At 38.4% G+C, this 23,742-nt stretch overlaps 1 pseudogene; it reads right to left on the bottom strand.

The window, feature by feature from the left end:
- Positions 1 to 21,747: 21,747 nt before the first annotated feature.
- Positions 21,748 to 22,716, bottom strand: LOC129502822 (microtubule-associated protein RP/EB family member 1-like; annotated as a pseudogene).
- Positions 22,717 to 23,742: the final 1,026 nt, after the last annotated feature.

The raw sequence follows: 23,742 nt of genomic DNA on the forward strand, positions 1-23,742 counted from the left end.
TGTTAGCAAGAACATGGTTCCCATAGAAACCCATAGCAGTAGACTTAGTGTTAAATATCACTATCAACGAAGACCAAAGGAATAAAGGAATTATCAGTGCCTTTCTAGGATACTTCCAGAACCTTTATGGAAAAGAGATGAAAGACATGGAGATCTAAAACCAATTACACCCTATTAAAATGCATCCCTTTATTACAGGGCAATGAAAGACAGTTACAGCTGATTTGACTCTGAAATGGAAACCCTTGCTGTCTTTTTGAAATGTTTGTCAACACTCCAGTGTGGATGCCTCCCAATAAACCGTCTGCTTACAATTTACTTGAATCCTATCACTAGCAACTCATACCAGATTGGTGCAAAAAGCAAGAGGATTTCTGTAATCTGCCTCCTGAGATATACCTAATATTTCTTAAACAAATCACCTCTAAATAGCCACATACCTTATTTTTACTAACGATGTAGCTGCGTCTTTTTTATCTAGAGAGTGAATAGCATAGCACTATGAAATCACGATTTGCCAAGTCATATAAAAGTATATATTCTTTTCCTCTTTTCACTGCACGATCACTCGATACGCTTGAGCTTTGTCAGCTGGCCCATGCTGAACTAGAATGGCAATCTCCCCTACTCGTCTCCTTAATAAAAAATTAAATATGCTACAGCTTAGTTGCTCTGTTGAAGGGGCAGTGAGTCACTGGGCAATAACCTGATCAGACTCTGATGTTGAATTTTGAAAGCAAGATCCTATTTCCATAGAGGCTGTACTTTTAAGGGTTTTGTTTTGTTTTGTTTTTAGGGATTTTATTTATCTATTTGAGACAGAAAGAGAGCACAAGTGGGGAGGAGGGTCCGAGGAAGAGGGAGAAGCAGACTCCCCGTGGAGCAGGGAGCCCGATGCTGAGCTCCATCCCAGAACCCTGAGGTCATGACCTGAGCCAAAGGCAGACGCTTAACGCACTGAGCCACACGGGCGCCTCCTGTACTTTTGGTTTTTGACAGCAATGAGAAGTATTTTCCTTCTCTTCACGAGCCCATGTTTCCCTGCGAGTCTACTGCCCATACCATGCAAACTGAGCATGTGGAGAACTGACGGCTCCTGTACACAAAGATTTGAACTTGGCAGCGCTTGGATCATTAAGGGTGGAATGGGCAGCATAGATGGGACAAGGAAAGCCTAATTTAAGTTTCCTGGCTTTAAACGAATCCTTGGCAGTTAGTTCATACGCAGATGCACAGTCCTAAATAAAACAATGATAGAAGTAACTATTTGAAAGAGTCTTTTAAAAAAAAATTCTTTTTTAAACCAGAGGTTCCCACCTGTGCTTATAATCACAACAGCTAAAGAAGATTTTGTTTTTAATTTTTTGAAAAAGGATTCTGTGGTCCTGGCTTTAGAAATCTAGAGATTCCGGATTATGTGTTGGTGGGCGGAGTCTGAATATCTGTTTACATAAACTCCTCATATAAACCTTGTGACTATCTAGGTTTGGAACCGTATTTTCAAGCCAACTCTTAAGCGGTTAACGTGATGCTTTGGTTTATTCAGTAGATGCCTTTGATATTTTTAATGTACTAGATTTCTTTTCTCACTCGAACAGAAATTGCCCTGCACCTTGAGTTCATCAGTATTGTTCTAACATGAGATAATACAATGGCTGTTTAATTTTGTAAAAACTATGTAAAAAATACATAATAATATATACAGGGTGTGTTTCCATTCAATTAATATCTACTTCTAAAATTTAATTTCTCAAAAACTTGAAATATACGACTAGAAATGGACTAGAGAAAAATCTGGACCATGTCTGATATAACATATGACACTGCCAGACTTTAACTCTTTTCCTATTAATTTATATTTTAATTGATTTAGCAAATACTTCCTATAGCATTTTATAACCTATCGAGCTCTTTTCCTAGTACTTTTGCAAACACTAATTTTTAATATGGCCTCATAAATTTGGTATTTCTTTAAAATTATTGTTTATGGATGAGGAAACTGAAACACACAGACGTGTTAGTGGTGTCTGTTTTTTTAACCAATCACACAACTGGTAAATATTCGAGCCAGAAGAGGTCTAATTTAGGTACTCTCTGGGTTCCGAGTCTGTGGATTTAAATTCTGAAATATACAACTAGGCTTGGTTTCAAAATATTGATGAGACAACTTTATCACGTTGCAATGGTTAATACAATTTTAATTTGGAATGTCTAAAACATATACCTTTTATCATAAAAATGGTTAATTTGTGTTTAACTTACAAACTAATGGAATTTGAAGACATCTGATGGCCCTATGAAATGGCAGAAATTATTACCATAATTTACATGTAGAGATGCAGGGTTATAGCAAGTGCTACACAGGGAGTCAAGGCAGAAAGATAGGTTTGACTTCCTGTTCTCATCTCTTTAGAAATTCTGAATGAAAGATAGGTTCTCATTTCTCAGCGGTCAACAATTGATGTCACTAAAAGCGATCAAATTGATAAAAGTTAATGGAGGCTCCATGACCTCATTCCTTATTCTTTCAAAAGAAGAAACTTATTTGATTCCCCAAAATGGCATATATCATTACACTATAATTCAAATATTTCTCAGAAACTCCTGACTTCTAGAATTGGTATTATTTCCTGAACCTTATTCATTAGTATAGTTGAGTAATTCATGCTCTGGGTTTTTAAAATGTCCAACTTGAAAGTTGTTCTCTCCAATTTCATTCTATACTCAAATAAATATATGTATTTAGAATTTAATACATATTTTTTCTGCAACTGGAAATTTTTCACATGACAATATTTTGGAACATCTTTCATTGTCAACCTGTATAGATTTATCTTATTCTATGTAATTTCATCTTTATATATCCCATTGATAAAATGTATTATAATTCATTAATATAAGAAATTACTTATTTTTTTTAAGATTTTACTTATTTATTCATGAGAGACACGGAGAGAGAGGCAGAGACACAGGCAGAGGGAGAAGCAGGCTCCCTGTAGGGAGCCCAATGTGGGACTCAATCCCAGGCCCGGGGTCATGCCCTGAGCCCAAGGCAGATGCTCAACCGCTGAGCCTCCCAGGTGCCCCTATTTTTTTGTCCCAGTATAGTGATGATGAATACAAGTGGTAATCATTTTTAAATGGCCCAGAAGAATATAGAATTCAGAATAAAAGCACTCTTCATCTTTCTCACTCACAAAGGCAACCAGTGCTCAACGTTTTTGCTTTTAGGTCTCCTACTGTTTGTATCTATGATAGATGTACATTTATATGTGTGTATATGTGCATATTTTACATATGTGTATAGATAAGTAATATGTTATCTATCTTGAGCCTATTTTCTAATGTATTAATTTTAAAAGCATTTGTTGATATGCCATCATGAATTAGAACAGTTGTACCTTAACTGTTATCCTTACTCTGTCTGTATATATCATTAAGGATTTTTTTAATGATTTCCTCATATAAGGGTAATTTTCGTGATTCAGATATTATTTTAAAACATTATCTGTTGATTTGAAACCTATACACAGGGACTGTTGCCTGTATAAAACATTGCTCCAGCAATTATCCACATTGTTTCCTCCATCCTCATTTTTTTAAACTACTTTATTGGATCATTTCCATGAACAAACACACAGCCTTACTGCTTTTGCTTCTTAAAAAAAGTGCTGTTCTTATCCTTTTCCCCACCAGTCACTGTGGTACTTCTTTCCTCTTCTTTGCAGGAAAACCCCTTTGAAGAAGTTGATTATACTTATTTTCTCTAATTTGTCTTTCTGGTCAATGTAACCAATATTTATTTTAAAACATTTGATATTATCTGTTCCTAAAGGAACTGTGGGGTTTTTTAAATCAAAAGAAACCTGTGCTTATTATCAGATCTGTAATAGGTTAATTTTTTTGTGTTATTACTGATTTATTTGGAGTTACTTGATAGGTTTCATTCTTTCTTAATCCAAAAGGAGTCTCTGTTTTTTATTATTTTTATTTTTATTTATTTATTTTTTTTTGCAAACACACAAGGGTTTATTTACAAGCTCGAGCTTGGGTCCAACTATACCCGACACAGTGTAGCAGGGACTTGGACCGAGTCTCTGTTTTTTAAAGGAATGTTTAATCTAGTTATGATCATTATAGTTACTGATTTATTTGGGATGATTTGACATATACCATTTTGTGTTTTGTATTTAATTTTTGTGTGTGCGTGCTTTCTTCATTCACCTTTCTTGATTTCTCTAACACTGATTGGACTTTACTTTCATTTTTCTTACTCCATTGGTTAGGATGATATATACCTCTGTATATGCTTTTAGAGATCTCCCCTACCTTAAATCTTTTTTTTTTTTAAGATTTTTATTTATTTATTCATGAGAGACACAGAGAGAGAGGCAGAGACACACGCAGAGGGAGAATCAGACTCCATGCAGGGAGCCTGATGCGGGACTCGATGCCAGGACTCCAGGATCAAGTCCTGGGCAGAAGACAGGCACTAAATCACTGAGCCACCCAGGGATCCACTCCCCCACCTTAAATCTTAACAAAAAAATACATATATGTGCATATTTCAGTAAATTAAAAGCTTGTTTTAATTTTCTTCTCAAGTTTCGCCTTGCTAATTTCTATGATTATTAACATCTAGAAATTTAATTCCAGCTAGCTTTTAAATACATTAAATTAGATTATTCTAACTACTGTGTTTTAAAAATATAGTTATATGGATTAGCAATTTACTTAACTGACTTACTTGCTTTCCTGTTTTCCTTTTAGCTCATTGCTTTCTTTGGTGCTTTTTAATTTTTTTTCTGGGATATATTCATCCTCTGAGAATTTATGTACTCTCAGATAAATCAAAATACATTTATTTTCCTAATGAATTAAGACTATTATTCCATTGTAGTTAATCTAATCCTTGAAAGTTATCTATAATATATATTCCTTCTTCTTGAGCATTTTGTTTGGAGATTTTTTTCTACTCCATAAAGGTTTTCCTTTTCTTGTTTTCAAGATGCATGATGACTTTATTCCAATATTTAATCATAAATATTTCCCTTTTTACAAAAGTTATCTTCACATTGGGGTCATTGCTTTAGCTAAAGCAATGAGAATGTTTCAGTGAAGCATTTTGGCATTCATAGTTTAGGAAAATGCTATCATCCAATCTTACACCATCAAACACACTCAATGTACTGAATAAATTTCCCTAATAATGTACAGTTTACTGAACCATTTCTCAATGTACAAAAAGTGCTAGGAAATTAATTTCCTCTGAAAGAGCTTAAAGATTTAGGATATTTCTTTTTCCAGATTTCAGTGCCTTTTCTTGAATGATAAGTGCTCTATTCTCATCCCTTAAAAAAATAAGAAGCCGAGGACAACTGAGTTATTCACCTTCCATCCCTTGTCCCATCAATACCATTTCTCAGCTGATGTGTCTGCAAAAGTTAGTTCATTAATCACTATCCCTTGTCTACCTGGTTCAACAAATGGAGGAAATTGACCTTGTTTCAGCCACCCAAATCACCAATTCATCTTAAATCCCCTGGAAACGCCTACACCTTTTATACAACTTCTCTTTGGTCCGGGGTGAGCATGCTACTCAGTTCTATAACTTGCTTCTCTTATTTCATGGGGTGTCTTCTGGATTCTCTTCCTCTGAACCTCTCTCGATGTATTCGCATCCATTGCCGCGTGTGTCTGTGTTCCGTGTAATTATATCGTAGAGATACGGGTGCATGTAGAAAACATTATACATAACCTCAGTGCCCCAAGCCCTATTTTAACTCTCAAATATGCTGAATTTCTTCTCCTTTATTAGAAATCACCCTGTGTCAGAGGAAACGTGTAAGTTAAATTATTAACTGGACATTTTCAACTTGGAAATATTCTCATTTTAAAAATTTTCTAGCTCATTTTTCCCTTCCTTTCTATTATTATTATTGTTTTATTCAAGACATGTTTTTCTTTCTTCCTCCAGTCCTTAAGAATATTTATGTAGGAACCAAGTGTACTAATTAACACCTCGACTGCTCTGCAACTCTTCTGTCTGTGACAGGTTATCATTACAGACAATCTTTCAATACTGGGAAAAAAAAAGCAGCCATGTGAGCGTTCACATCCCTGTTAAACTATTCTATATTTACATAAATTAGTAAAACCATGTGACAATCGTCTTTATCTGAAAATATTGTGACAGTGTCTGCATGTTGCAAAGTCGCCAAAGGGGTTGTTTAATGAGGGAAGGATTAAGCATTGAAAGAGGCATTGTTTTAATTTTCACGTGGGCAAAAAGAAGTATGTTTAGATTCTTGAAGTACGGTGCTCAGAAAATAATTATTAGAGTAACAACTTCATCAAAAATAAAAAGGAGCTCATTTAATTGAATTACTTGTAATTGCTAATCAATTAGAAACACTTCCAGAAAGGTTATGGCATTCTTGGGTTTCAGGTTAGATAACTCTCAGGGGGAAAAAGGGCTCATTAGCAGTTCTGTATTTAAGGATGAAATAAATTAAGACCTAGGATTGCAAAGAATTAGACAATTTCTTAGAACATTTAAAATAAAATATTAAGAAAGGGAAGACAGGACCTTAAAAAGGATGAAAGGATGAGACAAATTTCTGCAGCATTCAAGGTTGGAATACAGTTCATATCCAAATAACACGTAACGACGTAGTATTGTTCCTAATAAAAATTGGTTTTAGATTTTATGCAGTGGGTGTTTTGTTGTTGCTGTTAAGATCGTCACACCTTCTGTCAATACTCCAGGACTGGCCTGCAGTTCAAGGTCTCTGCAGCAAACGTAAGCCCCATGTACGAGGTCAGCACCTCAAGTACTGTTTACCAGTGCTGTGACCCTGCTGAATTGATTGAACACCGTGTGTCTCTTTCCTGATCTATAAAATGAGGTTAGTCATAGTGCTTCTTGGCTATTTTGAGAATTAAATCATATAATATGTGCCAAGTACTTAATATAATGCTTTGGAGTTGAGGAATATTTAGTAACTTTAGTGGTTGCTATTGTTCTGACGGTTGATATAATAATTATTATCACTACTGTATAATAGTAATTCTTGCACTTTGCTTTCTGGCCGCTTGCACATTTCCCTTTGCAGGTTACACGTAAAGGACAATTTATCATCTAGAGCTCCAAGTACAATCCATAATTTCCCTCAAAATCTCACCTCGTACATCCCTCCTCCAACAAGGCAAGATCCTCTTGTGACCCTACCCTTTGATCATCTGTACCTCTTGACATGACAAAGATTTTTCAAAACAAGCGAGAACTATTTTTTTTTATTTTTTTCTGTTGACCACTCTTTTCTAGTGCTTTGTTTGTGGGGACTGTACAGTGAGAATTTAAAATGCCATCAGTAGCAGCACCCCCCTCCTGCCCCGAAGTGCGCACACAAACACACACTTCTTTTATTCTCCGTGATTTTTTCTCTCTCTTGAGAATCACTACCTTTGAATACATGTGAAAAATGATAGGTAACTCAAAGGTCAATACTTTGTCTAGAAGAAAAAGAATCAGCAAACAGCCAAAATATATTTGCTTGCTCGATTTTCATGTCATCAAAGACTGATTCTTTGATGCAGTGGATAGGCCATAAGAGAAATTTAAAGCATCCTCTATCATTTCCCAGGCAGCTGCTGTTTAATGAGAAGGAGAGGATGAGAAAAGGTGAGAGGAAGAGATGCAGGCAGAGGAGGAGAACAAGAAACAAAAGAAACGTGCTATGTAGTGAAGGGAAGCTTGGTAAATTCTTCACAAAAGCTTTGGATATGGATCTATATTACAAGATTCGGACACTGTCTACTTCCTTTTATTCTGATATTTACATTTGCGGGTTCTCATCATTTTGTATGTATTCATAGATGTTTTAGTGGAGTGGTAGGAGATGTGGTATTGGAGATTCTTAAATACTGTTTTAATCTACAGGGTTCAATAATTCTATTTCTGAACTAGGAGAAAATGTTAGAGATTTAATTTATACGTTTGAGAGAGAGAGAGAGAGAGAGAGAAAGAATGTGCTCACACGAGAGGTGGGAAGGGGCAGAGGGAGAGGGTGAGAGAGAGGAAGAAGCAGACTCCATACTGAGCATGGAGCCAGATGTGGACTCCAGCCCAGGACCTCATCCCAGAGCCCCAGCCCAGAGCTCCATCCTAGGGTCCCAGCCCAGGCCTCATCCCAGGGCTCCAGCCCAGAGCCCCAGCCCAGAACCCCATCCCAGGGCTCCATCCTAGGGCCCCAGCCTAGGCCTCATCCCAGGGCCCCAACCCAGTCCCCAGCCCAAGGCCCTGAGCCCAGGCCCCCATCCCAGGGCTCCATCCTAGGGCCCTAGCCCAGAGCCCCAGCCCAGGGGCCCAGGCCCCCAGCCCAGGGCCCCATCCCAGAGCCCCAGCCCAGGACTCTGAGATCATGACCTGAGAGGAAGTCAGCCACTTAACTGCTGCTGCACCTCCACCAGGCGCCCTGCTATGAGAAGATGTTAAAGCTTGAAATGGGTGGGTGGATGGGTGGGTGGGTGGGCATATAGAAAAAGAGAAGGACACCGTTGAAGTTAAGTTTTGTGTGTGTATATTTAAAAGGAAGAGAAAGAAAACCTTTAACAGAATAGTCTGTTTCTTGGCTTGATCTCTGTCCATAGTCCTCTCCTTGATTTTGCATCTATGTATTTTCTGTGTTTTTTAAACCATCATCCCACAGTTCAAGACTTATGAAACCCCAGTTAATTTTTTCTTCAAATAAACACAATTGTGACATCCACAGAGTATATGATTTTATGAACTGAGAACTACCTACCTAAGGCAAGATAGGCTTTCCAGAACATTACCTGATTAATCAATTGATATTATACAGCCATGCTTCCTTAACTTGTTGAAGTTGTAGAATTCAAGTATCAGCTATGCACGGTTAGAAATATTTCAAGCTGGAGAGGGACTGGTGTTTTCAATACCACAGTCTGCTAACTGGACACAAAAAATGTCAACATATTTTGGAAAATACCTGATAACATGCAGACTTAAGATTTGCATAGTCTTCATTCTTTAGAGTGCAGGATTCTTAGATTACACTTTCCACCGTCCAAGGCTTCTCAGTCATCAGTGCAGCGTTCTCAAGCACTTAGCAGTGTTAGAAGTTTGATGTGGTGTTGAATTGTTCCCCTGTATGCAAGTTTGGTAATTAAAATATTTTTCCCTCAAACTTGAACTTCTGTTATGTTTCTTGATGATATAAAGGATCAAAAAGAGTCTGCATGATTATGCTAGTTTCACCCTATCCATTCTGTTTCTTGCTATTTTGAATTAATTTTATTTATTCAAGTGTTATTTTTGTCCTTGATTTTTTTAAATCTGCAAGTTGCATTTTCTTTTTTTTAGATTTTCTTTATTTATTCATGAGAGACAGAGAGACACCACCCAGGCATCCTTGCAAGTTACATTTTCATCCCATCTTTTTTTTCCCCTGTGCATTCTGTGTTAGAAGTATTGTTTTATTACAAATATTATTACAGGAAAAATTAGAGAGGGAGACAAACCATGAGAGACTCCTAACTCTGGGAAACACAAAGGGTTGTGGAAGGGGAGGTGGGTGGGGGGAATGGGGTAACTGGGTGATAGGCACTGAGGAGGGCACTTGAGGGGATGAGCACTGGGTGTTATCTATATGTTGGCAAATTGAATTTAAATAAAAAAGAAAAAAAATTGACAAAAATAATAGAAAAAATATTATTAGAGGGGCACCTGGGTGGCTCAGTCAGTTAAGCCTCTGACTTTGATTTCAGCTCAGGTCATGACCTCCGAGTCCTGAGATCGAGCCTCACAATGGGCTCTATGCTCAGTGGGGAGTCTGCTTGTAGCTTGAAGCTCAAGTGCTTTCTCTCTCTCTTTCTCAAATAAATAAATAAATGTTTAAAAAATATTATGACATTATTTATAGTGTTCATATCATTTATGGGAAAGTTTTCTTCTATCCCAGCATATATAAACTAATGTACATTGTTCGTATATTCGTATGCATTATTACCCGTTTTTTGGTCACTTTTTTCCTGGTTGGGTTGATTTTGTCCAGATTTTTTTTTTTTTTTTTTTTTTTTGCTCTTTGACATGTTTTGATAGTGTTCTCACCGAATCCACATCGCTTGTTTTCTGCACTTTGTTACTGTTTACTACGAAGTTATTTTCTGTTTTACATACATCTCTATAGCCTGAAAGCATTACAGGTAAAGGAAAGAGTTTGAGTGAGGCAGTACGCAACCTTCTTGGAAAGAAAACCCAAGTTCTCTTCTGATTTCCACAATGATGTTAAATGGCCACGCTTTGTGTCCTCAGTGCCCGCCATAGAGCCTGGCACCTATTAAATGATTATTCAATAAAAGAAGGTACAACCATCTTAGACCAGAACATCTGTCACATAATTGAATGGTTATCATCCTTCTGCTACAGAATATTTCTTCTATTCATTATGTACTTTGAAATTCACACTTCAATTAGAATTAGCAAACTCATGCAATGCTACAGAAAACTGGAATTGGCACACTTTGCATTTGTTCATATTTTATCAGTGCAAGCAAGGCACAGGTCCATGCCTGCTTTTGAGGAAGAAGTACATCTGCTGTCCTCGAGGAGGAATAGAAATACCAGTGGGAAGAGACATATATGCTTTGAGTGTAGGGGAGAAATATTCAGAAACAAAAATACAATGTACCTTAAGTTTTCCACACCTTCCCTGTAGGCAGCCATTTCTAGAACTCACCATTCTTCAAACATGTAAGATAAAGACACAACCTCAGATTTTTATTCTTTATATCTGAAGGTAATATTAAGAATTTCCTGGCCTCTGTCTGCCTAGCCTGTGCTCCCTTGGATTTATAGGATTCAGTTATCTTGATTGTTAATACTCTTGATGGTTCTTTCAGTTTCTAGAATCATGTTGGTTTGCTTGGTAGCCATTTTTTTAAGGATTTTAATTATAATGTATATTTTAATATTTAAAGAAAATGATGTGTTGCAGTTAAGTTCTGCCATTTTTTTTTTGTTATTCAGGTTCAAATATTGGCCAAGATCCTTAGAGCAATGATATGTACTCTGATATTCTTTTGTTCTATCATCTCTCAACATTACCTTATTTGTAAGGTAATTTTATTCAATGCATATTTTCACATATTTAATATATGACATATTCTAGATAGTACAGTATTAGTACAGTGTTGGTGTGTCTGTTAATATTTTTATTCCTTAATATTATGTCAAAAGATTAAGAATTTCATCTATTTAATTAAAAATTTAGCTTATACTCTTCTTTAAAATGTTCAGTAATAAAGATACCTTGAATTTGCTGGTATTTTAAATTTTATAGTTACTTCTTCTAGTACACTGTTTTTTTAAAAAAGATCTTTTTAAAAAATATTTTTTAAATCTTTTTTTTTTCTTAAATATACTTTTCAACTTAGACATCTTTAGCAATGTCACATTCATATTTGCCGTGTTCTATTAGGGTCCGCAAGAAAACTACTAAGTTGTGGATCATATTTTGGGTATCAGAGGGTGAGCTCAGAACTTGTACATAACCAAGATCTACATCCTTGCCAGCATTTGTTCTCTCTTGTCTTTTTGATAGTAGCCATTCTAACAAATGTGAAGTGATACCCTTTGTGGTTTTGTTTTGTTTTGTTTTAATTTTTATTTATTTATGATAGTCTCACACAGAGAGAGAGAGAGAGAGGGAGGCAGAGACACAGACAGAGGGAGAAGCAGGCTCCATGCATCGGGAGCCCGACGTGGGACTCAATCCCGGGGCTCCAGGATCACGCCCTGGGCCAAAGGCAGGCGCCAAGGCAGGCGCCAAACTGCTGCGCCACCCAGGGATCCCCCCTTTGTGGTTCTGATTTGCATTCCCAAATAATTAGTGATGTCAAACACCACCTCAAGTTGGCCATTTGAATATCCTCTTTGTGGGATGCCTGGGTGGCTCAGCCATTGAGCGTCTGCCTTGGGCTCAGGTTGTGATCCCAGGTCCCGGGTTTGAGTCCCACATCAGGCTCTCTACAGGGAGCCTGTGTCTCCCTCTGCCTGTGTCTCTGCCTCTCTCTTTCATGAATAACAAATAATAAAATCTAAAAAAAAAAATCCTCTTGGGAAAAATGTTTCTTCAGATTTTAGCCAATTATTTGACTAAATAAATAATTTGCTATTTATTTATTTATTATTTTTATTAACCCCTTATCAGATGTATGGTTTACAAATATTTTTTCCCATTCCCTAGGTTGCCTTTTCATGTTGTTAATCATTTATTTTGCTGTGCAGAAGCTTTTTAGTTTGATAGTTCCACTTGTTTATTTTTTATTTGGTTGCTTGTGTCTTAGATGTTGTATCTAAAAAATCATTGCCAAGACCCACGTCAAGAAGCTTCTTTCCTTGTTTCTTTCAGGACCTCTTTGGTTTCAGTTCTTATATTTAAATCTTTAATCTATTTTGAATTCTCTTTTTTAAAAGGATTTTTTTAAAAGACTTTTTTTTTATTTTAAAGATTTTATTCTTAAGTAATCTCTACACCTAATGTGGGGTTCAAACCCACAACCCCAAGATCAAGAGTTGCATGCTCCACTGGCAGCCAGCCAGGAGCCCCTGAGTTGATTTTTTTGAAGTGACATAAGATCAAGATCCAGTTTCAATCTTTTACATGTGAATGCTCAATTTTCCCAGACCCAGTTATTGTCTTTTGTTCATGGAGTGTTCTTGGCTTCCATGTCAAATATTAGTTGTTAGTGTTTTTGTCTTTTTTAACTACCTCTATCTTTTTTATATTACAGAATATGGATATATCCACTGACTGTTCTTTCTTTCTAGGTTTAATATGTAATATATATTTTTTTCCACTGTAAGGTGCTTGAATTTTATAATAGCTTAGAAAAACGTGGTGTTTGATAAGTGAAAATGTGTTAGCATTGTTGAAGCTTATCGCCCAAAGATTTATAAGTGAAGACACATTTAAAGGCACAGTGAGTATGGTAATTGCTGCAATGAATCCTGTGAACTTTCAGTATATTGTTCAGCAGTGCCCTAGAGATGTGTCATTTCTAACACATTATTTTTGATATCACATCTCTTAGACATTTGCCAGCAAATGCCAAATTTATTATTGAATATATATTACTGGTTATTATTTTAAATACTCCATAGTCAACTACAATTTATCATTACAACTCACAGATCTAATTTACAATCTAGTAAAAAATATGGAGACTTAGATTTTAACATCTGTGGCAGTAAAATATCTTAAAACCATATAATTTTACTTGGTTGAAAACCAATTTTGAAGGAAGAATAGGCTAAGATTATTAAAAAGTACAATACCACAGCCACCTGGCTTTTCAAAGTAAATACGAATGACACAGCTTGCATAGTTTGAAAAATCAAAAACCATAACGAATTGTATAATTTTTAATGTTTAATAAAGAATAAAAATAATTTAGAATAAATTGTTTATTATTAAATTAGAAGAAGGGATTATTTATTTAATTTAGTAGGATAAATAATTTTTTACTCTTTAGTTCCACCCTCTGTGAAAGATGAATTGCAACAAAAATATGTTCACTCAATCAAAAAAATAAAATCACTCTTCCAATTACTGAAATTCACCATGCATATCTCTGTATGTAGCTGATACTTAAACATCCATCAGAGAGAGGGATTTGAATCTCATGCTGAGGTTACAAGTGGCGTCATTTGCAAGATCTACGTTTAGTCTGAAATTTTCAGTTGGTATCGATCAAGATGGCTTTAATGTTCTCCTCAGCTTCACTACACTTTAGACAAAGCTTCTTTCGGACTCTAGGCCTCTGATCTCCCCTTTCTTAGACCATTTACTTTAGAAAAGCTGTAACTGTAAATTCTTTCTCTGCCCTGTTGAGATGTAAATCTTTTTAAAAGCCTCTTGCAACTCATTGGGGTTGAGTTTAGACTTAGTTCCAACCTCTCTCCCCTATCACAATAGTCTTCAAGTCTTCCTTACCTGATTAACTTTGCCCAGTGTAATTTTTGCCTTCACACAATCGATGTTCAAGGTATTTTAGTGTTTATGAAGGGAACTTTAATGTCACTTCTTTTATTATACAGTGGGAAAACAAAGCAAAATAAGTAAAAATATCTGAACTTGGATAAGATAACCTGGATTCAAGTTCTTTTTCTCCACTTGCAAATTATTAAAGGATATAGTTCATATTTTTCCTGTGATCATCAAGTAAACCTTAACAACACACTAAAGAAGGGATACATACATTTCCTGGCACTTGCCATAGACTGAATATCTGTGTTCACTACACCCCTAAATTCATGTATTGAAAAACCTAATCCCCACTGTGATGATCTTTGGTGGTAGGACCTTTGGAAGGTGACTAATTAGGCCATGAGGGTAGAGTCTTTGTGAATGAAATTACTACCCTTTTAAAAGAGACCCCAGGGAACTATCTTACTCCCTCTGCCATGTGAGGGTGCTGCAAGAAGACAGCCATCTAGGTGTGTTCTTACCAGGCACAGCATCCACTGGTGTCTTAATCTTGGATTTCCCAGCCTTCAGACTATGAGAAATTTCTTTGTATAAGCCACCCAGTCTTTTGTATTTTTGTTATAGTAGCCCAAGCAGACTAAGACAGTACCTTATACTAATTTAGCATTATCAGATTCATTTTCCTTTTCCTTTGAATGGACAGACATAGTGATGGCACAAGGTATAAAAAATTAACAGCGTGAATACATTTGCTCTGAAAATTACTTTCTGATATTTTGTAAATAGATACCTCTAAGAAAAAAATACTCAAAGATATGTTCTTAATGTAGTCTGATTGTAGTTCTGGCAAACATTAGCACATCAAAAGATAAATACATTTAAATGGGAAAGAACAGGATTTATATAAAAACATATGCTAATTATTATTCTAAGATAGTAAAGCAGAGCCCTTATGAGATTGGTATAGACATATCTTCAAATGGCAGTCTGATCAGCAACAACAACACGCTCTCAGTCTACATATCTTTTCTAACTGTGTAGGGGGCCTTTGATAGAATACTAATGTTACGAGAATTATAATCCCACTCACTAATTTATAGTTGTGTTGTGAAGCGTTGTTGTGAAGCGTTTTCCGAATTGAGTTTTTCATCCATAATTCCTGCCACTCAATTTGATATTAGTTAGGAAAGCCAAATAGAAAGTCAGAAGCTATCAAAAAAATGGCCAACAGATTTTCTTACACAAAGATGAAGACATTCTCTGCATTACAAATTATAAATATGGGGACACCTGGGTGGCTCAGTGGTTGAGCCTTCACCTCAGGTCATAATCCCAGGGCCTGGGATCGAGTCTCACATTGGGCTCCCTGAAGGGAGACTGCTTCTGCCTCTGCCTGGGTCTCTGCCTCTCTCTGTGTCTCTCATGAATAAACCAATAAAATATTTTAAAAAATAATAAATATGGTTAATAGACAACATTTGGGGGAAATATTCACAAGTATAGAAGGCAAAAGATTATCATATAAAGATTTCCTGAAGTATAGAAAATTAGAGTAATGGACGAAAGAAAGATACAAGCATTGATTTAAAGAAATAAATTATAATTTGTCAAAAGGGATGCTCAACAAAACTGCCAAATGTTGAAAATTAAAACAGTTTAAATAGTCCATATATTAGAGTGTTTAAAAATATAAGATTGTTAATACACAGCATTATTAATAATAGTGATATTTTATCTAAAAAGTTGACTCTTACAGAAATACTCAAAATATTTTGTATATATATATGAATGTTCACTGCAACATTGTTTATAGTAGCCACATATTACTAATAACATCCATATCCACTTAGTAGGGAATGGTTGAATAAACTGTGAATTATTCATATAAAAGCAAATTATAAAATCATTTAATATAATTACCAGGAGCAAAGAGATCTAAAAGTATGTTTTATGGTGAGAGATTTTTCAAAAAGTAAAATAGCAAGTTACAAAGTTACGTGTAAAAAAGTATATTTCATCCCATATGTATTCAAACAACTATATACACTTGTGTCTACACACACATAGAAAAGCATAAAAATATTTTACATACTCGTATCAAATTTTTCATGATTGTCACCGATGGGGTGTTAAAAGATTGGAGAATTAAATGAAAATACATCGATGTGCTTATGTTATCTTACTTCTGAAAGAAAACATAAAAGGGCTGACATCAAAATTATTACCAAATTTAATCATTTTAGAGTAGCAATTTTATTTGGAATAAACATTTACATGGTTATGATTCTAAGAAAATGTAGTGATGGGTAAATAACAGTATTGAATTACTGTTATTAGATATGCCATTTCTTTGTAAAAACTATGTCATATCCTACAATTTTTATGCTGTGGATATGTAAAAAAAATTTTTTTAAAGACTGTATTTATTCATGAGAGACACAAAGGCAGAGACATAAGCAGAGGGAGACGCAGGCTCCTCACAGGGAGCCCGATGCGGGACTCGATCCCAGGACCCCAGGGATGATGCCCTGAGCCAATGGCAGATGCTCAACTACTGAGCCATCCACGTCCCTGATATGTAAAATTTTTGAAATTTATTTTGGATTGATCACTTTGGGGGAAATGATTAAAGGAAGAACTAATGATTAAAGAATTTACTATGAATTCTTATAAATATTAAGAGTTTACTATGAATTCTTATCAGTGGGAATTGGAGTTTCATGGTGATCACTTAATCAAAACCAGAGGTCTGGCAATCACATTTTTATCAGCTAATATTTATTTCTGACAATGACTTACCAAGTGGAACCCATATACTGCTTCAGTGGGATATCACATTTGAGATAGTGGACTCTGATCTTGAGCTAACCTTAACTTTGAAAGCCAGCCTAGCTGGCCAAGAGCTGGACGTAAACCCTCATTGTGCCATTAGCATTTGGCGCCGCTACCTTACAGAAACTGTACCTTACTTAGTCTGTCATTCACATTACCTATTTCTTGTGTTTTTCAGCTGATATTGGAATTCAATCACATCTTCTTTCGATTTTGTCTTATAAGTATTTGTAATATACTCTCATTTATTCCTCACAGCTAGTTGAGGTGACTGGAATTTTATTCTTTTTTTTTCAGATTTGGAAAGTGAGGAATGAAGATGTGAAAAAGTCATCCAAGATCTTATTTCCAGTAAGTAGTGGGGCTCTGATCTAAATCCAGGCTATTTGCTTTCAAGGTTTTTTATTTTTCATTTTTTGTTTTTGCTTCTCTCTTTCTCTTTTTGGCTTGGTTTGGTTTTGCCATGTTGCATTGTAGTGTTCATTTCTGCCTTAACACTGGACCTCAGATGGGTTATCAAGGCCATTTAAAGATAAAGAAACTGTGCGACAGTTGAGATTCAAAACCAAGCAGTCTGACCCAGAAGCCATGCCCTGAACCACTGTTCTGAAATGTCCAGATCCATTCTATATCTATGCTTCTGTATCCCTGTGGATGTATTTATATTTACAAAGCATATATATGAATACACACAAATATATATGTTTAATTTGCATGGCATGCATAAACACACAACTATTGTATTTCAGGAAAAATATATCCTTCATGAATTATATTTTCCTCACAAGTAGCTCATCTAGCCAAATGGAGATGAGCACATTTTGTTTCCAACACAGGTATACATATGGGATTAATTCCTTTCCTGTGGGCCACAGACAATTTACTATGGCCACTGGGGTTGAAAACTAAGAGTTTCTTTATTGTCCAAACACAAACAGAGAATATGCAGCGCCATGATTGTCCATGCACCACTTCTAGGGAGTCAAGTGAGAGTTTTGCCTCTAAGAACACCTAGGATTGAGCTTAGCCATCTCTGTCTTATCATCCACCGTTAAAACCTGGCAATGGGTTATTTGTGGGTTGGAAACTGTGGTTAAAAGAGAGACTACAAGGACACTGGACAAAGTTACTCAATTTCACTAAGCTTGGATTTCCCCTTGGGTAAATGAAGGATAGCAACGAAATGCTCTACTGCTGTAATGAGCTTCTGGCACATTCTAGTCCCCAATAAAAATACAGATTTCCACAGTATAAAAACTACTGTCATGATCACCAGCAGAAAAAAGAAAAAGTGGTCTTTTCTGGGAGGAAAGAGAAAGTAAGTGCAAACACTGTAGTTTAGAGGCAGAACTGGAACACAATCTGAGGGTGAGCCTGAGGAAACATGCCCCTAGAGAATGCAGAATTAAATAAACAAGAGCCCAGGAACCGAAGGGAAACCAAGGATCCCTTTCATCCTGTACCTATAGTAGAAATAACATGGAGACAGATGCTGAAATTTGAAGAACTCCCTTCATTTTTAAATTCAGCATTTTTTGGTGTGGCTCAGGGGTATTAAACAATTCTCTAAAACTATAAAAAAAATTCCCAAGAATATTTATTTTCATTTTCCTCCTATAGAAGAATTTTTATATTGAAATCTGGGAATTTTCAGGGAAAAAGGTTCATGATTGTGAACAGATCATTATGGGCTCTTATGAAGAACTCTGTTATACTTAAAAAAAAAAAAAAGCCATGATAGAGGCACAGTATTATCTGAAATCTCTTGTTTCAGTGCAATAAATAGAGATAGAACACAAAGGAGTAAATGTGAGTATTAATGAGAAATTTAATGCCTTCTCTGTCATAAATTGAAAGTAGTCAAGCAAAGTCTTCCTAAAAGGCAATGAGAAATACCGAAGGTATAAAGATAGGCATATCTTTCTCTCTGTCCATCGATAAAAAGCTAAGAATTCAAAACATTACACTTGCACAAGTCCTTAAAGACCTATGAAGAGTGAATTACTAAGTCTCCCAAAGTTCATACTGACCCAAGGGCATGAGGATATTTATGTATATATACTCGTTGCATTGTTTTTAATAACAAAACTAGAATTGATGTAAATTCAAGACTTGTTGAGTTAATTACGATAATCGTTGGGCAATAAAGTATCATTTACTAATTAAGAAGAATAAGGTAAATCTATGAGTATAGATGTGGGGAGAAAACCAATGTGGGATAAAATAAGGAAAAAAGTAAATTACCGATTAGTATATTATATGCCTATATATGTCTATGACTATACACATGTGTGTCTGTGTAACTATTTGTAAAAAAGATGTGCATATGTAAATACTTTATCATATGTGCTTATTTATATATTACAAACATAAGTATTATGAATTTCTGGAAATATATGAGGAAAGGTAAAAGGCAGCTACAAACAGGAACTTGGAAGATGAAAGTGATCAGATCAGAAAACTTTTATTTTCTTTTACATTAGCTTAATAGCTTCTTTTTCTTGAAATACAGAATTTTATTTAGAGACTGTTTTATGTAGGAAAAAACCCTGTCAAGAAAGACCAGGTAGAAAATGGATTCCCAATAAAATGGGATTTTAGGGCAACAAAATTCTAAAAGGCCACAAAAGGGAGATAGCACCACTGTTAACTGAACAAAGGCTAGTGACTTGCAGTTTTTGCATTGTTAATCCCTGAATATGGGTTTTTCCTCTGCGGTCCACACGGAGCATGCACTAAGCAACAGTTTTATCATAAAGTACCTGCTTTCCACACGCATTTTAGGGCAAGCTGCCACCGGAAACAAATCAGAGCATCGGGCGCAGGGTCTCACTAGCGGGAGACACGTTCTGTGGAATCCTGTGACTCGCAGGAACTGAATAACAACGTGAGAGGCAGAGCCAACGAGGAAGAGGCAAGGAGTGACACATCTGAAATTTTAATAATTCATTGGGATGCGGCACCGTATTTTCTGCAAAAGAGAAGTGACATTTAGCAAACACGCTCCCGAATTTTATCTCCAAAGAGAAGAGAAGTGCGCGCTGGCAAAGTATCCCAGGGCCTGGAGGGCTGTGCGCATCCACGGTGGTGGTGGCCCTGGCCTTCCCCACGGCCTTCGCTGTGGCCTTCCCCGCAGCTTTCCACCCCCCCGCCCCCGCGCCCCCCACCTCCGCAGCCTTCCCGCGGCCTTCCCCGCACCTCCGCGGCCTTCCCCGCCTTCCCCCCAGCACCTCCCACGGCCTTCCCCGGCCTTCCACCCCACCCCCCCCCCCCGCACCCCCCAGCACCTCCCGCGGCCTTCCCTGCGGCCTTCCCCCAAGCACCTCCCGCGGCCTTCCCCGGCCTTCCACCCCACCCCACCCGCACCCCCCAGCACCTCCCGCGGCCTTCCCTGCGGCCTTCCCCGCAGCCTCCCCGCCAGCACCTCCCGCGGCCTTCCCCGGCCTTCCACCCCCCCCCCGCACCCCCCAGCACCTCCCGCGGCCTTCCCTGCGGCCTTCCCCTGCCCCGCCGCCCTGAAGCACCTCCCGCTGCCTCCCCCCCAGGACCTCTGCAGCCTTCCCCCCCAGCACCTCTCGTGGCCTTCCCCACCCCACCCCCACCCCCGCAGCACCTCCCGCAGCCTTCCCTGCATCACCCCCTTGCCTCCGCAGCACCTCCCTTGGCCACCCACCTGCTGGGCTCGCTCTGTAAGCAGCAAACATCAAGGAGCAGAGAGGGGTCCTCAGCAGGAAGGGGAGCCAAGAAACATGCTCAACCTACACTGAAAAGACAGTAACTTGGGACGCAAGCCCCACTCGAATCCCAGAGATGGGAGGCCAGCCCTCAAAAGTAGTTGTCAGATTTAAAACCCGGACATACCTCATTACCAAACAAAACTCCCACCCCCCCTAAAAAAACAAACCTAATACATAGAAATTTCAGGGATAATTGGGAAAATCGGCAGAGGACTCTTCAGTGGAATTCAAGCTCTTCAACTCAAACATCTCAGGGCTGAAACACACCCTGTGCTCAACCATCCAAGAGGGATTCTTGCTTCTCGGAGCAGGGGTGTCATCTGGCTGTAAAGCCAAATGGCTTGACGGTACAACCTTTGAAACTCCCCTGCGGGGTGAAGTCTAGGGCTTTAGTCTAGGGTGCAGATTCCGCAGGCCCACATCGACCGTGCACAGCACGTCCCAGGGCCCAGAGGCCTGGCCCTTCCTTCCCAGGCACCCTGTCCGTCACATACAGACACCTGTCACCGTATGATTTATATTTTGAAATATGGAAGCATATTTTAACCCCTCTTAAGGCATTTATTTATTAAAACATTCTCTGCCAAGATTCTACACAGGCCAAGAATTCAAATCTGTCTTTGCATTTCTCTGTCGAGCCCCCGCCCTGCCCCTGAGCATGTTACATGGGGAGCCCCCCCCCACAGCTGTGAGCGCTGCAGCACCCACCCGCGAGCCCATGACCAGTCCCCCAGTCCCAAGCTGGCCCAGCTGGGTGTTAATCCTGCTCTGCTACGGAGCTCCCGGCTCCCACTCATCGGAAGAGGAGTAAAACTTCTATTAAAGGGCACTTAAGAAGAGGTGCCTTTTGCTTATGAAAAGAAACTTGAGAGTCTCTAAGGATAAGACAAAGGAGGGGCACCTGGGGACCCCAGGGGTTGAGCATCTGCCTTGGGCTCAGGGAGTGACCCCGGGGTCCTGGGATCCAGTCCCACATCGGGCTCCTTCTGCCTGTGTCTCTGCCTCTCTCTGTGGCTTTCACGAATAAATCAATGAAATCTTCAAAAAAAAAAAAATACAAGGGAGTATTTTGCAGTTAAGCACAGTTTGATTTAAAGTGAAGCATTCGGGTGTTGCTCTGCTGGTCCAGGCTGTCGATCCTCGCCTGCCCCTGCCGTGGGCCCCCTTCAGCAGGGTATCACAGGTATCACAAAGCCTTGGTCTGTGGCCCAGAGAACGTCCACGCACCTCTGCAATCAGGGTTGTTTTCCCTCTTGTTCTCTTAGCAAGTGCATTCAGTGTTCCTTGGCTTTCCAGAGTAGAAATCTTTCTCCACATCTTGGACGGGAAGTTTTAATACGTTGACCTGGGGCATCCATTCAGCTGCTTCATCATCCCTGATGCCCACACCACGCCCAGCCCTGTCTTGGGGTTGCCCTGGTTCTCTGTGTCATGGTGGGCCTCTGGGGAGTGCCCCCCCTTGAGCCGGGAGGTTTCTTTGGTTTGTTCAGACCTGGAGCAACGAAGGGGGAGCCGCTGCTGTTTCTGGACCTTGCCTGGCAGCTAGAGGATCATATAGTCTTTTCCATCAGAATTTGCATCAAAAAATTTCTTGGCCCACTGAACAAATTCAAAATTGTCCTGAAACTTTCCTTTTTAGAAGTTATTTTGTCAACACCATTCTTTTAAAACCCACTTGTAGGGATCCCTGGGTGGCGCAGTGGTTTGGCGCCTGCCTTTGGCCCAGGGCGTGATCCTGGAGACCTGGGATCGAATCCCACATCGGGCTCCCAGTGCATGGAGCCTGCTTCTCCCTCTGCCTGTGTCTCTGCCTCTCTCTCTCTCTCTCTCTCTCTCTCTCTCTGTGACTATCATAAATAAATAAAAATTAAAAAAAAAAGAAAACTACTTAAAACCCACTTGTAGTATTTTGAGGTTCTGGATGTATTCGTGTTCTAGCTTAGCCTGGAATTTCACTTCCTTCAAGGTAGTGGAGCCAGGGAAGCGCATGTCCATAAACAGACAGCAGGCAGTCCTTGGGCACGACTGTTCCATCTTTGTCAGATTCGGTTACAGAGACTCATTGATCCAGGCAGCATGTCCCAGGGACTTAGGCTATCGCTGGCGACTGACATGGAGTGTGTGTTCACTGCCATCTTCCACTGTCAGCGGGACTGTATCCACTTGACTGTACCCAGCTACGGTTCTGTTCTGTCATCTTCTCATTCAAACCACTGTTTTTTTTTAAGATATTATTTTTTTAAATAATCTCTATGCCCAATGTGGAGCTCGAACCCACAACCCCAGCCAAGAGTCACATGCTCCACCAACTGAGTCAACCAAGTGCCCCCTCACTCCAATAGCTTTTTAAAATTTTTGTCAGGCATACATATTTTTTTCTCTCAATATTGTAAGATAATTGAAAAATGCCATTGTTGTTTACTTCCTTGTATCAAGAACTCCGTATATACTGTTCCTCTCCCGCACATGCAATAGCACAGCTCTCATTTATGATGCTGAAAAGAAGGGCTGATATTTCCCCCTCTGTCTTGTTCCGTGTAGGTCAAATAAAGTTGAACAAAATGGAAAACGATACGTAATGGAAAAGCAAGCAATTGGGATTTAAAACTTTCTGATTCTCTGTTTATGGTTTTATTTGCTGAAATCTCAAAGGACTACGCCGGGAAAGAGTGATGACTGTAACTCTAAAGAAAAAATAGGGATGTAACTGGAACAAGAGGGCAATTATGCTGAGTATTAAAGAAAGGGGTGAAAAGAAGAGTACACTTAGAGAAAAAGGAAATAATTATATTAAAATGGCTATCTTGGCGGTTAGCAGCAGGCCCGAGGACAGCAAATACCAGTGGTAAAGGCTATGAATGCTGATCTCATCAGGTTGATCAGAAAGTCCATGTTTCTAGGAGGAAATGCAACCCGTTGCTATAATTTATTCCGTAGCTACTGTGTTTTGCACAGGGTAGAAAAGTCACTGCCAGATCCATTCAGATCATTCCTTCTCTGCCTAAGGGCCCTATGTTGTAGAAAAGCATTAAAAAAGAAACCTTGCCTTTTCTCTCCAGTAAACCACGGAATCTCTCGTTCAAAATATTAAGTTTATGAAGAGGGTTGCAAAAACCTTTATAAGACACCAATACAAAGCAAAACTCTATATTTCTCTGTAG

The sequence above is a fragment of the Nyctereutes procyonoides genome, unplaced genomic scaffold (genome assembly GCF_905146905.1).
Source record: "Nyctereutes procyonoides isolate TBG_1078 unplaced genomic scaffold, NYPRO_anot_genome, whole genome shotgun sequence".
Taxonomy (NCBI): Eukaryota; Metazoa; Chordata; class Mammalia; order Carnivora; family Canidae; genus Nyctereutes; species Nyctereutes procyonoides.